Here is a 9,936-nt window from a genome sequence, read left to right as displayed (position 1 = left end):
ATAACTTTGTATAAAAAATATCTGTGATGTGCATGAATATGTGAAGAAGAATATTTGAGTAAAAAAAGGCAGCTTAAGAATCTGAGAGACTTTGGAATTAAACAGATTGGGATGGCAAGATGACTGGGTCAGAGCATCTCCTAGCAGCAGGTCTTGTGGAGTATTCTCAGTATGCAATGGTCAGTGCTGGTCAAATGTGGTCCAAGAAAGGGAAACTAGTGACAGGGTCATGGGCACCCAAGGTTCACTAATGCACGTGGGTGGTGAAAGCTGTCTCATGTGGTCTGATCCTGCAGAGGACCAACTGTCAAACAAACTGCTTAAAACCTTAATTCTGGCTGTGTAAATACAAAAAAAAAGTGTATCACAGTGTGCTAAATTTGTGGCTGTGTAGCTGCCATTGTTAACCCCTTTCCACTGCTGAAAGTAACTATAATTTGTAGTTGGTGCGATGGAGCAATGACAGAACTCAAAACGGGGCTGGTGAGAATCCAGGAGAAAAATTGAGTCCAGGTAGAGAGCAGAACACGAACTGGTGGGTACGGGGCAGAGCAGGGTCCATCATGAGAGGCTATTGCAATTTGGAGATGAAGCAGAGATCTGAGGGAGTCCAAAGGGGGAACAGCAGTCAGGAGGAAAGCTGGGATCTGATAGTCTATGGTCCGGCAGGGAGAGAGTGACTGAACTGTGCTTGCATAGCTGGAGGTGTGATTGAGGGCAAGTGAGCTAAATGGGCTGATCAGCGCAGGTGACTGTCATCGCTGTAATCAGCAAAGTGCAGGCAGATGAGTGAGAAAGACAAGGGACACAGGCAGACAGATGCAGAGACCAACAGATGCAAACAGAGGGAGCCATAAGGACAAAAGACAAAGAGAGAGAGAGAAAAGGGAGAGAGATGACAGGATGAGTGAGAGAGATATAGGAGGGAGAAAGAGAAAAAGAGGGAGAAGGAGGAAGACGGGCAGGGACTGGAGCAGGGGTCATAACAGTTTGTATGGTGATTCCAGTAGTTTCAGTGCTGTAGAGTGTGAATTTGACCAGCTTGTCAAGCAGTATGTAATATGTGAGAGAACCACTGAGAAGAAGAACATCTTAGCTGCTCCAGTTGATAAAAAGTTTCTAATGAACCTGAAATTGGATAAATTGAACTTTACTTTATTACTGACCTTTTTTATATGGGTTTTAAAATTGAGATTTGAGTCAGTGTGAAATCCTAAATATTCATTTTCTGTAACAACTTGCAACCTCCCTCCAGATACAAGAACATCTGATTCCATGGTGCTGTGATTTCTGGAGAAAAACATACAGTTTTTGACTGATTCAACTGAAGACAGGATTTTTTTAACCAAGATGTCACCTGCAACATAACATCTGTTAGCTTGGTTGTAACCTCCACTGCAGTCTTCCCATGACCAAGAACAACCATGTCTTCAGCATACATTAAGATATCACATTTCTCACACACAGAAGGTAGATCTTTTATGTACATGCTGAACAGGATTGGACCCAGTAAGGGGCCCTGTGAAACACCAGTTGACAACTGTAAGAAGGTGAAGTTCAGATTATCAATTGTGACAAGTTGGGAGCGGGATGAAAGGTAAATTTTGATAAGGTTGAGAAATTCTATGGAAAAACTGTAATTCAGAAGTTTATTTAACAGGATTGTATGGTTAACTGTGTCAAATGCTTTCCGCAGGTCAAGGAAGACAGCCCCCACGACCCCACCTTTGTCCAGTAACGATTGAACTTTTTCGACAAAGTAGCATATGGCTGTTTCTGTCGAGTGGGTAGAGCTGAACCCAAATTGTAGTGGGTGCAATGAAAATGAACTATTGTTGAGGTGGTGTTTTATTTGTTTTGCAACCTGTTTTTCATATACCTTTGAAACAGTAGGTAGGATACTTATTGGCCTGTAGTTGGAAGTAAGAAAAGGGCCACCACCTTTGAATATAGGGTCCACAATAGCAGGCTTCCATAAGTCAGGAAATCTCCCCTGACTCAATGAAGTGTTGATAATATGAGTTAATGGACTGACTATTGAAGGACTAATTTCTTTTAGCATGAGTCCATCCCATAAACATCTTTAACTCTTGAGGACTTGAGAGATGTAATCACTTTTAGAACTTCTGATTCAGAAACTGGTCTTGGACTAATAACAGCGACACTATTGACCGTGTACACATTGTTATGTTGGACTGGGAAACTCTGGGCTATGGTAGCAACTGACTACCAAGTATTGGTTGAGTGTCTGAGCCACATCAACCGGACATCAACAGATACAGTAGTATTTTGACCAGTTAGTTTGTTGATCTGGGTCCAAATAGCTTTTGAGTTGCCATGACAGTTTTCAATGACAGTTATGAGAAAGTCTGCTTTGACTTTTCTCAGCTGACTTGTCACTCTGTTCTTCAGTGTTGTAAACATCATGGTTCAGTTTGGACTTATTGGCTACTTTAAGTGCATTGTCTCTGGCCTTCATCAGTTTTTTTACATTATCGTTCAACCAGGGGAGAGTTTGCTTCTTGTTTTTATGTTTAATGTTAACTGACAATTCACTCATTTTGCTTTGTAGTTTTTCTGTAAAATTTTGGCTAGATATTTCCAAATTATTACTAAGTAGTACATAGTCCCAATTCAGGTTTCTTACAGCTGTTCTGAATTTTTATTGCTTGTTTTTTGCAATGTCAATAAATTCTTTATTGCCAAAGTGAACTGCAAACTGTTTACTTGTTAATTTTCTTGAAATGAGCACCATGTTATGATCTGACAATCCCGTTATCATATTGTGTGATTTAATAATCCTTTCAGGCCTGTTGGTAAAGATTAGATGAATTTGGGAACTGGTATTGTTTGTGATCCTTGTTGGGCCTTTAACCACCTGAACCAGAATAAAGCCATCTGTAATTTGCTTCAACTTATTCTTTGAAGATTTGTCTTCCACTGTATAAATTGAAATCCCCTATTACAATGATCTCCTTCTTGAAGTCACGCTGGCATAACATTTCCTTAAATTTATCGTAGAAGCTAATGTTTGAAGATGGTGAATGATATATGACTACTGCCGTGAAGGACATCTGGGGTGAAAGAGTCACATTTAGGCCAATATACTCTAAATCACTTTGGCCTTCCCATTCAATCTCACTGCAGCAGATGGAGTCTCTCTAATAGAACATTAACCCCACCCCCTTTTGCGTCAGTCCTGTTTCTCCTGTATATTGCGTAACCCAGAACTACAAAAGCAACAGCTACCGTGCAAGCCATCAGGAACACCACAGGTTTAGTGACTTGCCACTTGGACATGAAGAAAGACCAGAGATTGAACCACCAAGAAAAGAGTCTTGTTATAAGATGATAGGTTTGTATGTCAAAATAACATGAAAACAGGGTTGTTTTTACATGGCTGTCTTATTGCATTAAAAAATTCCTGTTCTAACAATACATTGTTCCCTTTATAATGTGAAACTGATTCATGTGGCAGCAATATGCGTCCATTATCTTTTATCCTCACATAAAATCAATAATCTGACTAAAAGCCACCGTCAGACAAGTTTTCTGTGTCAAATTTTACTATGTATTCTTGTTTGGGAAGTTTGTGAGATGAATGACAATGAACAGTTCCCACACTCTCTGCCTACCTGTGTCCAGGATTAGACAACTGTAGGCAGAATGTATTAATTTAATTTAAGTTTATTAGGGTCCGACCACCGAATGGTGCAAAGACCCTATTGGAATGCAAGGAATTATTAGGGTCCGAGCACCGATGGTGGAATGCAAGGAATTATTAGGGTCCGAGCACCAACAGTGCGAAGACCCTATTGAAATGCAAGGAATTATTTATTATTCTTTGGTAGCATTTAAAATTGCACTTTTGACGGCCTTAACATACCCCAAAACGCGTGAAACTTTGCACACACATCAGGACTGGCGGAAAATTTTATATTTTAATGGACTTGTGAATGTGTGTGACAAAATGGCTCCATAGCGCCCCTACAACGTTGCAAAAAGTGGTCATTAGGCCGACTGGCAGAGTGTTTCATCTACAGCTACAAAATTTCGTAAGCATATTCAGCACATCAGGACACACGAAAAAGTCAATCATGGCCCTAAACCCAACAGGAAGTCGGCCATCTTGAATTAGCTGTAAATTTTTTGAGATTAATAACTCATCGGGGGTAAGTCCGGCAGATGTCAAAGTTGGCAAATATATGCAACAGTCCCCCCTGATGAAAATTTATCAAAATGCTCTGCAAAAGTCAAAGAGCATGGCCATGGCCGCCCCCAAAAATATTGATCCTTCACCATGAAACAGGAAGTGGTGTCTAAATCTCTTGTACATGGGCCAATCTGCCTGAAATTTTACATGTATGATCAGTGTCCTGCCCTGACGCCATCCATGTGGTAAAATACATTGACAGATATAGCGCCACCTTGTGGTATCAGGAAATAGACATTTTTTTGCACTTTGATGTATTCTTAGCAGGTTGATCATATTCACTTCAAATTTGGTGACATAAGCTTGAACACATTGATGATGACTCACGGAGAAAATAGTGACTCGTCATCAAAGGGCGTGTCTGTGGCGGCGTGGCAAATTTCAATTTCTCTCCATGAAAATTGAATTATTTATATCTCAGCAGGAAATGGTCCAATCTGGACCAAACTTCATATGATGAACACCAGTCAGGGACTGAACACATCCACACTCATAAATTTAGAAATACTCATAGCGCCACCTATTGGCAATACAAAGTTTTTGTCATTACATTTGCACGTGCCATTGCCTGATACTTTATCATATCTTTCTACAAATTGGACAGCTCAGTGTTCACGCCTGGACGATGCCACAGTGTGAAGATTTTGACAATTCATAAAACACTGTTGCTGTGGCAACGCATCATTACCAAAACAAACAACGTACTTTTTGACAGGTTAAAAATGATCAAATGCTCGCCAAAATTACCACACATATCTGGACCGGCAAACCATTTGATGTTCTAGAGGAACTGTACATGTGTCAAACTATGGATGTGATTAGGGTCGGACTCTGATCACATATGTAAAGTTTGAGCCAGATTGAAGCATGTACAGGCTAGTTACATCACTTCCTGTTTCATGGCGAGACATTCAAAATGGCCGACAGGTGGCACTACGACTGTGAACGTATATCGACCTATGGATGTGGTTAGGGCCGGGCTCTAATCATATGTGTAAAGATTCAGGCAGATTGGAGCATGTTCAGGAGAGTTACACAGGACGTCCTGTTTCATTTCGAAGGATCAGTATTTTTGTGAGCCGCCATGGCCACGCCCTTTGACTTTTGCAGAGCATTTTGATAACTTTTCATCAGGTAGGGCTGTTGCATATACTGGCCAAATTTGGCGTCTCTCAGACTTATCCCCAATGAGTTATTGGGGATAAGATATTGTATCAAATTTCATAATTGTAGGTGACACGTACTGGCCGTAGTAACTCTTTGAAATTTTCCAGGTGGCGCTATGGAGTCATTTTTCCACACACGTACATTCCTTTTGTTACGAGTCGGCCGTTTGTGTTGTCTAGCTCCACTTAGCCCCTTAGAGTGGCTCTTAGTTAAATCAGTTTAGCGATTTAGAGTTTATTCCTTGGTTTCTGTTAAATCCCTAGGTTCTTAGCTGTAGTCTGGTCTAGCTTGGTTGTTTTGGGTTTGCTTGTTTTATGTCCTTAGTTTTATTAGAAATAAGGGCCTCTTTGACCAAGGGTCCGTTTCACGAAGCAGGTTCAACAAACTCTGAGTTTAACCCTGAACTCTGAGTTGATCTACTCTGAGATAGAAAACTCTGAGTTTTCGGTTTCAAAACGGCTGATTCGAGTTGGTTAAATCAACTCAGAGTAGTTTCACCCGGAGTTAAGCGCGTGCACCACAACTCTGAAAAGCCAGTATCAATGGAGCGCCGATTCGACGAGTCACCATGGCAACGGGGAAGCGGAGGACTACACCGCTTGAATTGGAAATCTTAATGCGCTTATATAGCGAGTTTGAACACGTTTTTAGAAAGAAGTGCAGCACCGCTGCAGCTGCAAAAGAGAGGGAGACGCCGTGGGAGAACATTGCTGCCCGGGTCAATGTGTAAGTTTAAATCACAATAATATTACAGGGGAAGACTATTAAGTTCATTCATTTAGGTGCAATCCTGCAGGGGAGAAGCGCACGTGGCAGCAGCTGAAGATGAAATATAAAAACATTGTTCAAACAGGTAAGAAGTTGGCATAATCTCATGGAGCTACCTCATTTTGATCATGTTTTACATTGTAAAGTAGCTTAATTATTAAGTGGCGGTTTGACTGTGCAGTGGTTCTATCCCCCACACAGCCTAAATGTCTGTATCCATATCATGTTCTGTTAAACAATTAAGCCTATTTAAACTAACACAGACTTCTACTCAGCCAACAGAAAGAAAGCAGATGCCCGTAAAACAGGTGGTGGCCCAGCAGCACCACCTCTAACGGAGGCAGAGGAGCTGGTCCTAAGCTAGAATTTTGGAAGGCCAGTGGCTGAGGGAATCCCTGGAGGGAGCTCATCCTCTGAGACCACCCCCCAAGACACAAGTGCTTTTATAAAATGTAATGTCTCTGTGTGTGTAGCCCATGTATATGTATATATGGAATGTTTTCAAGCATATTCATACAAATATTTATTTCTCTTTTGGGTCTTTTTTTCTTTTGGCCCAACAGATTCTGATGGTACTATCTGCCTGGTGGAGCCCCTTCACACCACAACAGACCTTGTAACTGTAAGTAGGCAATACTCCAAAGATTTTGCCAAATGGTAGTTTAAGTCCACTGAAATATATCACTCATCTAGGATGAAGAGGATGAAACTGTGTCTGCTGCCTTTACAGAGGGGGATCCAGAAAGGCATACAGAGGTATGTTACTGATAGTTCTCTTCCCATTCACATTTCTGAACATTCTGGTGGAATATAGAGTGTGACATTTAGCCTACACTGAAGTATTGCACATTCTCATCCTTTTCAACAGAACATGGCTGGACAGCAGCAGGATGGTCCCTCAACTTCCACTGCACAGATTGACACAGTGAGATGGATGTTCAGTAAACACCAGAGGTTCATTCTGTGGAATTCATGTGCAACTGTATAATTTAATGTCCTTTATGTATTCCCAGTTATCAGTAAAACAGATTTACAAAATCCACTTGCTGAGAAAAATACAAAAAACAGATAAAGAAATGCAGTACTTGGACCACCAGATTAAGAAGGCAGATCTGGAAATTGAAATACTGGAGCACAAGTCAGAGGTGGGTGCAGGTCACAGGTGAATTATGTTAACTACTGGAACATGAACTAAACCAGCTCTTTTATTTGTAGGAAATAAAGAAGACCAAATGAAATGTATGTCATGTGTTTATTTCACTGCTGTGGTGGTTATGATGGTGACTTAAACTCCAAAGTGGTTATTGCATATGGTGTTGCTGACTGCTCTGCCATCCTGGATAGCTGCAGGTGGATGAGGTCATCATCTGGGTCTTCAGTTTGTAGGGCAGAGTGTTGCTCTCCTCTAATAGTGGCAATATTATGAAGAACAACACATGCCACAATAATATCACAGGCCCTCTCAGGGGTCACCCTGAGGTGATGTAGACATTGGAAACGGGCTTTCAGCAGGTCTATAGTCATCTCCACCCGGGCTCTCATCCTGCAGTGAGCCCGGTTGAAGTTCTGTTGGGGGCCTGTCACCCAGCAGAAGGCCATCAAACTCTCCTGTAATGTATAGTGGATACATTAGAGTATATTAAAGGAGGGAGACAAGTGAATTATATTGTTAAAATCTTTAGGATGCCTACCACGTTGCAGTCTGTTGCTCAGGTTAGACTCTCGAAAAATCCTCGAGTCATGAACAGACCCAGACCACTTGGCCTCCACATTAGAAATAATGTATGCAGCATCACATATGATCTTGACAGTGCACAGAATGACTGATGTTGAACTATGATGCAGTCTTTAACATTTTGAAACCGTAGTCAATCTACCTCTAACCTACCTGCACATTTATACTGTGAATGGACTTCCTATTCACATAATCAGCTTCATTATATTTGGGAGCTTTGATGGGGATGTGTGTGCCATCTATGCAGCCAATCACACTGGGAAAACCTAAAAGAAATTAAATTTACTAATCACAGTCTGAGGTTGCAGCACAATGTCATTAACTGGATATGATTTAAAATTAATTTAACAGATCTCTACATCATTCACCTGCAATCCTGTGGAACTCCTCCTTGATGGCTCTGACAGGTTTATGTCCAGGGAAAACGACAAAGATGGTAAAAGTTGTTTCAGATCCAGACACACTTTTCTGACCGCTCTACATACAGTGGCCTCACTGAAGTGCTCTGCATCTCCTACATTATATAAAAAAACTTCCATTTGCAAAGAACCGCAGCGCAACACACAATATCTGCTGGGACGTTAGAGCATGACTGCGGTTGGTAAAGTTGTAAATGTAAGGACGGATTAGGTTGTGGATGTAGGTTATGGATTGTGATGTGAAACGGTACCGTTCAAAAAGATAACTGTCCGGAAATGCGAGAACATCTATGCGCGGTCTGAAAACAATCTCCCGACGAATATTTAATTCTCTGCACAGTAATTCTGCTCCTTCATCCACTGGATCGTTAATAAAAGGACGTCATTTTGACACACGGCAGAACTAGACTTCGCCAAAACTCGCCAGTTGACTGAATGAATGAGGAAATGAAATGGCGTGTGACTGAAAGAGGGCGGAGACTGAGAGAAACTCGAGGTTTACTGAGAAAAACCTGGTCCCGACCAGGTTAGAGTCATAGAGTCTGTTACTATGGTAACTGACCGAGAGTTTAAGTTACCTCTCTTTGTGAAACAGGGTAGAGTTACCCCTCTGTCTCGGGTTTGAGTTACCTCGCTTTGTGAAACGGAAAACTCTGAGTTTCCCTCATTTCAGGGTTAAAAAACTCAGAGTTTTCACTAAACCTGCTTCGTGAAACGGACCCCAGTTCTGTTTCCTCTTTGTTGGTGTGCCTGCATTTTGGGTTCAGAGTCCCCTGCAACCGTGACAGACTGTTATGAAAAAAAGGAGTGTTTGATATTTGGAGTTTAAAAAAAAGGAATGTTTTGATATTTAGAGTTTAAAAAAAAGTTGAGATTCTTTGAAGAATATTGCAGATGCCTTTTATTGTAAGCAAAGGAGGAAAATGTAGTATTGTAATGTTACTGAGTTAGCGTGAGAGCAACTAGAAGGAGGGGATTAAGGCAAGAGGTGCGAGACAGAAGGCAGGGATGCTAACATCGAACATGTGCAAATAAAGAGCATAATTATTTATTTATTATTATTTGCAATATTATTTCAAGATGGCGCTGATTGAGCGGCACCCAGTTGCAGCAACTCTGACCCTTCTCTTTGTGTATAGCGACTTTTTCGCACTTTTAGCTTTCCTCTACTGTTTTCTTTTCTACAGTAGTCGCTCCAGCAAATGTCCATTCCTTGGTGTTAAGTTGGTGAGACTGCTGCTGTGTTTTTTACTGTTTTCTGGACTCGTAAATACCGCATCAGCAAACACTCTCGGTCGTAGCCCAGCTGTTGCTTACACAGCTAGCGGGGCCAACGCGGCTACAGCAGGAGTACCGGGAGTGCAGTCTACTTCACTTCACGGAGACCTGGCTGAACGAGCTAACCCCGGACTCACTGGTGCAGCTCGAGGGGTTTCATCCGATCAGAGCGGACAGAGACATGAGGGAGAGTGGTAAGAAGAAAGGCGGGGGAGTAGCGATGTTTGTAAACAACAAGTGGTGTAACCCTGGAAACATTTATATCAAGGAGCAGCGGTGTACGAGGGACACTGAGCTGCTAGCTGTTAGCATCCAGCCGTACTACCTGCCGAGGGAGTTTTCACATGTTATTGCAG

General features: G+C 41.7%; 1 long non-coding RNA gene and 1 pseudogene across 1 annotated transcript; one reads left to right on the top strand and one right to left on the bottom strand.

Moving 5' to 3' along the window:
• Window positions 1–6,270: 6,270 nt before the first annotated feature.
• LOC129349681 (uncharacterized) lies at window positions 6,271–7,103 on the top strand. Its single transcript, XR_008602779.1, has 3 exons — window positions 6,271–6,600; window positions 6,712–6,770; window positions 6,842–7,103. It is a non-coding gene; the product is annotated as an uncharacterized LOC129349681 (long non-coding RNA).
• Window positions 7,104–7,420: 317 nt separating this feature from the next.
• On the bottom strand, window positions 7,421–8,675 carry LOC111565761 (putative nuclease HARBI1; annotated as a pseudogene).
• Window positions 8,676–9,936: the final 1,261 nt, after the last annotated feature.

The sequence above is a fragment of the Amphiprion ocellaris genome, chromosome 1 (assembly GCF_022539595.1).
Source record: "Amphiprion ocellaris isolate individual 3 ecotype Okinawa chromosome 1, ASM2253959v1, whole genome shotgun sequence".
Taxonomy (NCBI): Eukaryota; Metazoa; Chordata; class Actinopteri; family Pomacentridae; genus Amphiprion; species Amphiprion ocellaris.
This window is presented reverse-complemented; position numbering and strand designations above follow the sequence as displayed.